Source organism: Danio aesculapii, chromosome 23 (genome assembly GCF_903798145.1).
Source record: "Danio aesculapii chromosome 23, fDanAes4.1, whole genome shotgun sequence".
Taxonomy (NCBI): Eukaryota; Metazoa; Chordata; class Actinopteri; order Cypriniformes; family Danionidae; genus Danio; species Danio aesculapii.
The window spans coordinates 29501222-29507191 of record NC_079457.1 but is presented as its reverse complement, the minus strand read 5'-3'; the positions used below and the strand labels follow the sequence as shown (position 1 = coordinate 29507191).

The 5970-nt window shown below is 39.1% G+C and overlaps 1 long non-coding RNA gene across 1 annotated transcript; it reads right to left on the bottom strand.

The window, feature by feature from the left end:
• Positions 1–763: 763 nt before the first annotated feature.
• Positions 764–5556, bottom strand: LOC130217372 (uncharacterized). Its single transcript, XR_008835866.1, has 3 exons — positions 4648–5556; positions 1663–1743; positions 764–1265 (listed from the first exon to the last, which is right to left on the bottom strand). It is a non-coding gene; the product is annotated as an uncharacterized LOC130217372 (long non-coding RNA).
• Positions 5557–5970: the final 414 nt, after the last annotated feature.

Below are 5970 nucleotides of genomic sequence, written 5' to 3'. Positions count from 1 at the left end.
TAAAGAGAATAATTGGCGTAGCTGCTGTTCATAGTGTTTATATAAAAGAGATGCAAAAACCTGTGTGGAGCACATTCATGTATCATACTGATAAGTGATACACTGAGTGTTTGCTTTGCTAAAAAGATAGGTTTTTGATCTAGTTTTGAATTGCGAGAGTGTGTCTGACACACTCGACTTTGCTATTCTAGGTACTACCAGAAGCCCTGAGTTTTGACAACTTAAAGAGCAGGTTGGATTGTAGCAAGACAGAAGGTTGGTTAGATAAACAGGAGCTAGACTATTTAAAACTTTATAGGTAAGAATCAATATTTTAAATTCAATATGAAAGTTAACAGGCAGTCAGTGTAAGGAGGATAAAATAATATTTTCTAGACCTGGTAAGAACTCTGGCAGCTGCATTTTGTACTAGCTGAAGTTTATTAATAGAGGATGCTTGGCAGCCAGCAAACAAAGCATTAGAGTAGTCCAGCCTAGAAGTCATAAAAGCATGGACTAGCTTTTCTGCATCTGAGATGGATAGCATACTTCGTAACTTAGCAATATTTCTCAAATGAAAGAAGGCAGTTTTTGTGACATGGGATATATGATTTTCAAAAGTTAAATTGCTGTCTAATATGACACCCAGATCTTTTATAGTTGACACTATCTCTGTATCACTCTAATTGCAGGTCGAGTTGTGAGATCTGCTGTGTATGGGATTTAGGTCCAATAAGTAATAATTCTGTTTTGTCTGAGTTTAAGAGCAGAAAATTGTTGGTCATCCAGTCATTAACATCTTTAATACACTCAGTTAGCTTAGACAGTTCAGACATCTCATCAGGTTTAATTGAAATATACAATCAAGTATCATCTGCATAGCAGTGAAAGCTGATCCCATGTCTTCTAATAATGTCTCCCAGGGGTAGCATGAATGTCGTAAAAATGGCCTAAAACTGATCCTTGAGGCACCCCATACTTTACTGGGCTGACTGATGAAGTCTGTCCATTAATATTCACAAACTGGTAACGGTCAGCTTAGTATGACTTAAACCATTGTAGAGCCTGTCCCTGAGCACCTGTAGAATTTAAGTGATTTATGAGGATATTGTTGTAGAGGTGGAACCTCTGGATTGTTCTGATAGTCCTTGAAAACTGGAGACTCCAGTAAGAGAGTAAAGGGCTCGGAGAGTTTCATCCAACAAAAGCTTCAATGATGGGTATATTAGGACAGGTCACCCATTATTGGTATAGGTACAGAGGGGATGTGTGGGTGTGTGTGTGGTCTGAAACATAAAATGGGCAAATTGAATATCATTGAAATATTACAGGTTTATCAATTAACAACAAAAGTCAAATATTTCTATTCAGATTACAACAGAAAACAATCTTCAAATATATGAATAAATTTACTGTCAAACTATAATCTAGAATTGGTTCTGACTTACACCATCAGTCAAAATATATACATTAATTCAACAAAGAAACATGCTGTAGCATAAATAGTTTGAACTAGTATATTAGCTTCCCAACACAGATTGACATATAACATCATATTATGCAAATATATGCATTAAATGAGTAATAGAACATTACATATATTATTACTATCATTATTACTATTATTACTATATTATTATCAGTATTGTACATATTTTTGGTGGAAATCAGTAAATAACTCACTTTCTTGGCATGAACGCAGACAGGATAGATCTTTTGCAGTCTCATCGTGCCCCACATGTGATTTGTGCCATGTGCTTGCTCCTAAAGTGAAAGTGGCAAATGTCTGTCAAATGTCAAATTAGAGAGGTGCGCCATCTATTGGGTACTCATAAGAACTACAACCCTGTTATTGGACTTTCCTACAATTATGGTCGATGGTGTCAAATGCCGCACTAAGATCGAGTAAAACTAATAGCGAGATGCACCCTTGGTCAGCAGCTAAGAGTAAATCGTTGGTTATTTTCACTAATGCGGTTTCTGTACTGTGATAAGCACTGAAACCTGACTGGAACACTTCAAAAACATTGTTCATCTGCAGAAAGGAGCATAATTGGGCAGAAACAAATTTTTCTAGTATTTTAGACATAAATGGAAGATTTGAAATAGGCCTATAATTAGCTAAGTTGCTGGGATCCAGTTGTGGTTTCTTAATAATAGGCTTAATAACAGCTAGCTTGTAAGGTTTTGGAACATGGCCTAAAGATAAAGAAGAGTTAATAACGTTAAGAAGAGGTTCTCCTATAACAGGTAGCAATTCTTTCAGTAATTTTGTTGGAATTGGGTCCAACATATACATAGCTGGTTTAGAACTATTTATATTTTTATCTAGCTCTTCCTGTTCTATGATTTTGAAGCACTTTAGGTAATTTTGGTTCAGTGGAATGTTTACTGGATCTGAAGTATAGGGCGGTACAGAAAGTTTAACATCTTCTATTTTCTGTCTAAAGCCTTCTATTTTATCACAAAAAAAATCACAACTAATTTGCGGTGGAACATTTTGTTCCAAAGATGACAGATTATTTATAAATTTGGATGTTAAAGTCTCCTACAATTAGTATTTTATCAGTTTTACAGTGGGTATAGAAAAGAATCACCCCCCTTCAAAATACTTACATTTTGTTGCATTGTAGCCTGAAATGAAGACAGACACAGTTTTGTTTTATCTAGGTGTAATTATTCAGTACAACGTATAACATCTATGTAAAAGATACAACACCAACATGTCTGAAAACAATTATCAAGTATAAAAACAGAATCACTCAGTTGTGAAAAGGATCAGCCCCTCCTAAAAATAACTGGTAAACTCAATCAGGTGTAGCTAATCACCTTCTTAACGACACACAATGCCATTTCACTTTCATTGGTGGTCAATTTGATTAGCTCAGCATGAAAATAGCTTTATTGTAACATTTCAACCCTAGGTAGTGCAACTGAAGCAAACCATCAACTATGGGTGGCAAGGTATTGTCAAAAGATCTCAGGGATAAAACTGGCCAGGCACAAGTCAAGGGATGGATAAAAAAAATTAAATGCTTTATCAATGCCTAGAAGCACAGTGAAGTCCATTATTAAAAAGTGGCTGGTATTTGGTACAACACAGACCCTTCCTGGATCAGGACGTCGCTCCAAACTGGATGAAGGAGCCAGGAGAGCCATAGAGGCAACCAAGAGGCCTACAACAACTCTGAAGCAGTTGCAGGAATTTATGTCAAAGAGTGGTCATTGTGTGCATGTGACAACATAAAAAATTCTCCACAAATGTGGCTTGTATGGGAGGGTTGGACGAAAAAAGCCTCTTCTCAAGAAAAGCAACATAAAGTCATGACTGAGCTTTGCCAAAAATTCCAAGGCCACGTGGAAAAAAGTGTTATGGTCAGATGATACTAAATTTGAATTATTTGGCCTCAATACCAAACAATATGTCTGGCGGAAATCCAATACAGCTCACCATCCAAATAACACCATTCCTAATGTAATACATGAGGGTGGAAATATCTTGTCATGGAGTTGTTTCTCTGCAGCAGGAGCTGGAGCACTTGTCAGGATAGAAGGAAAGATAGATGGGGCAAACTACCAACAAATTCTTGAAAATATGCTGCCCTCTGCCAGAAAGTTATCATTGGGAAGACAACGACCCAAAGCACACATCAAAACTGACCACACAGTAGTTAGACGAGAAAAAGGTGACTGTCCTGGCATGGCCAAGTCAGAGTCCAGACTTAAACCTTATTGAATATCTGTGAAATGACTTGAAGACTGCAGTCCACAAATGGACACCATCAAATTTAACTCAACCTGCACAATTCTGCAAAGAGGAGTGGGCTAATATTGGAAAGTCTAGATGTGCAAACTTCGTAGAAACGTATCCCAACAGATTAAAGGCTGTGATTAAAGCAACAGCTTATTCAACCAAATACTGAAACAAGGGGGTGATTCTTTTTCCAACACATTGATTTCGTTTTTTTATGTTCATTTTTTTTCTGACATGTTGGTGTCATATCATTTGGTTGGGTGTTGCACTAAGTAAATACAGTTAGATAAAACAAATACTCTGTCTGTCTTCATTTCAGGCTACAATGCAACAAAGTGTAATTAATTTGAAGAGAGATAACATTTTGTTTTGTTTTTGCATACTATTCGAAAGCATAACATTAAGCGCTAATACTTTAAAGGAGTTAAACATAAGTCCATTTTTCTGATTAACATTAAGAATATCACTAAAGATTGATGCAACTCCACCACCATGAACAGTTTGATGAGCCTCATGTTTATATAAGAATCCTGGAGGAGTTGCTTTATTTAAACTAATATAGTCATTTTGTTTCAGCCAGGTTTCAGTGAGACAGAGTGCATTAAGATTGTTTTCTGTTATTATTTAATTCATGATAAGTGCTTTAGGTGCTAGTGACCTGATGAAATTTGTATTTTTAAGCTTTCAATTGTATATTCAAGCTTTACGAAATTTGTTTTTTTACTTTTTTTTTTCGTTTTTTTCTGGTTTGATTCTTAATAGATTTTTTTTATAGAGCATACAGTACGTTTGTTTCTTGATCTAATAATACGAGGAACAGACAGAGTCTCTAAGGGGTTAGCCAGATATGCATTACTGTGTTTTAAGTGGGACGAACAAGAGTCTATATGGCCAAAATGTGAATTTTTACTTACTAGTCAGACACTCCGAAGCGTCCTGGAGATGTTGTTCGACAAGAGTTCAGCTCCAGTTCGACTGGGGTGCACCTGTCAGCACAGAAAAGCCTAAGACGCTCCCAGAAAAGGTTCCAGTTATTGGCAAAGAGCATTTTTTGTTCTTTACACCATGTTTATAGCCATTCATTTAGAGCAAAAAGTTTACTGAATCTTTCATTTCCTCTGGAGTAGGTAGGAAGCGGTCCAGAAACAATGATCTGCGTGGCAGGGTGCGTCGAACCTTCTCGATCAGACTCCTGAAGTCACTCTTCAGGATTTCCGTCTGACGCAGCCCGGTGTCTTCATCTCCATGTAGAGGACGACAGCACCGAGGCTCTCACCAGCGCTCAGGATAGTAGATACCTGGGCAGAAAAATTCTTAACGCGAGCACTAGGGAAGCAGTGAGTGCATACTTTGTTACCTTTGGTGGAAACGACGCGGACATGGCGAACGATGGAGTCACCAATGATAGCCACATTGCGACCCATCTGGCGGAGAGGGGCGAATCGGTTCTCCGTGGAGATCTCGAACATGGGAGGAGGAGGAGACGTTCTGCCCCGAGACCTGGTAAGCACCTAACACGGCTGCACCCAGGGACCGTGGTAGCCGGGTGTCGACGTGCACGACGCGTGGGCGAACCGCGTCCTCAGTGTGCTTTGCCTGGGCAGAGAAACACACAGGGTTGAGGTAGACGGAGTGTTGTGATTGTTTGGCACACTTACTTCAGATGAGTGAGCTGCAGCACCGGAAACACCAAGCAAGGCCCATTGTTCCCGGTGCTGCGCTCGAGATCGCAAATCTGGGTCTCCACTGCTTCCAGCTCCAGCTTCAATGGTTCCATCAATGCTTCTCCTGCACTCAAGGACAGACACACAAGCAACATTGTACAGGGTAAAGAGCAAAGCCAGAAAGTGTGGAAAATTTGTGAATAAAAGAAGTCGGTAGTTTTAGCTGACTAGTGGTGCTAGCAGGCTAAAGCTACAAACAACACGTGGATGCTCGAGAGACAGATTATACTAAAGTAGATTTTTTGTATTAATGTATTAAGGGTTTGTTCACCCTAAGTAGGAGAGACAAATACTTTTGGTATTTTATGATAAAAATGTAAATTGCGAAACTACGCGACAAAGCACCAAACACACGCAGCGAGGCTACCATAACAGTGACAGTGACGTCACTCTAGAATGTGCCACTATGCTTATGCATAAGCCTGGGGAAGAACCGCCCCTATGCAGCACAGCCAGGCGGCATGGCTTGCATCATGTGGGCTCTGGTCGTGAGAGACACAGATAACCCACCCG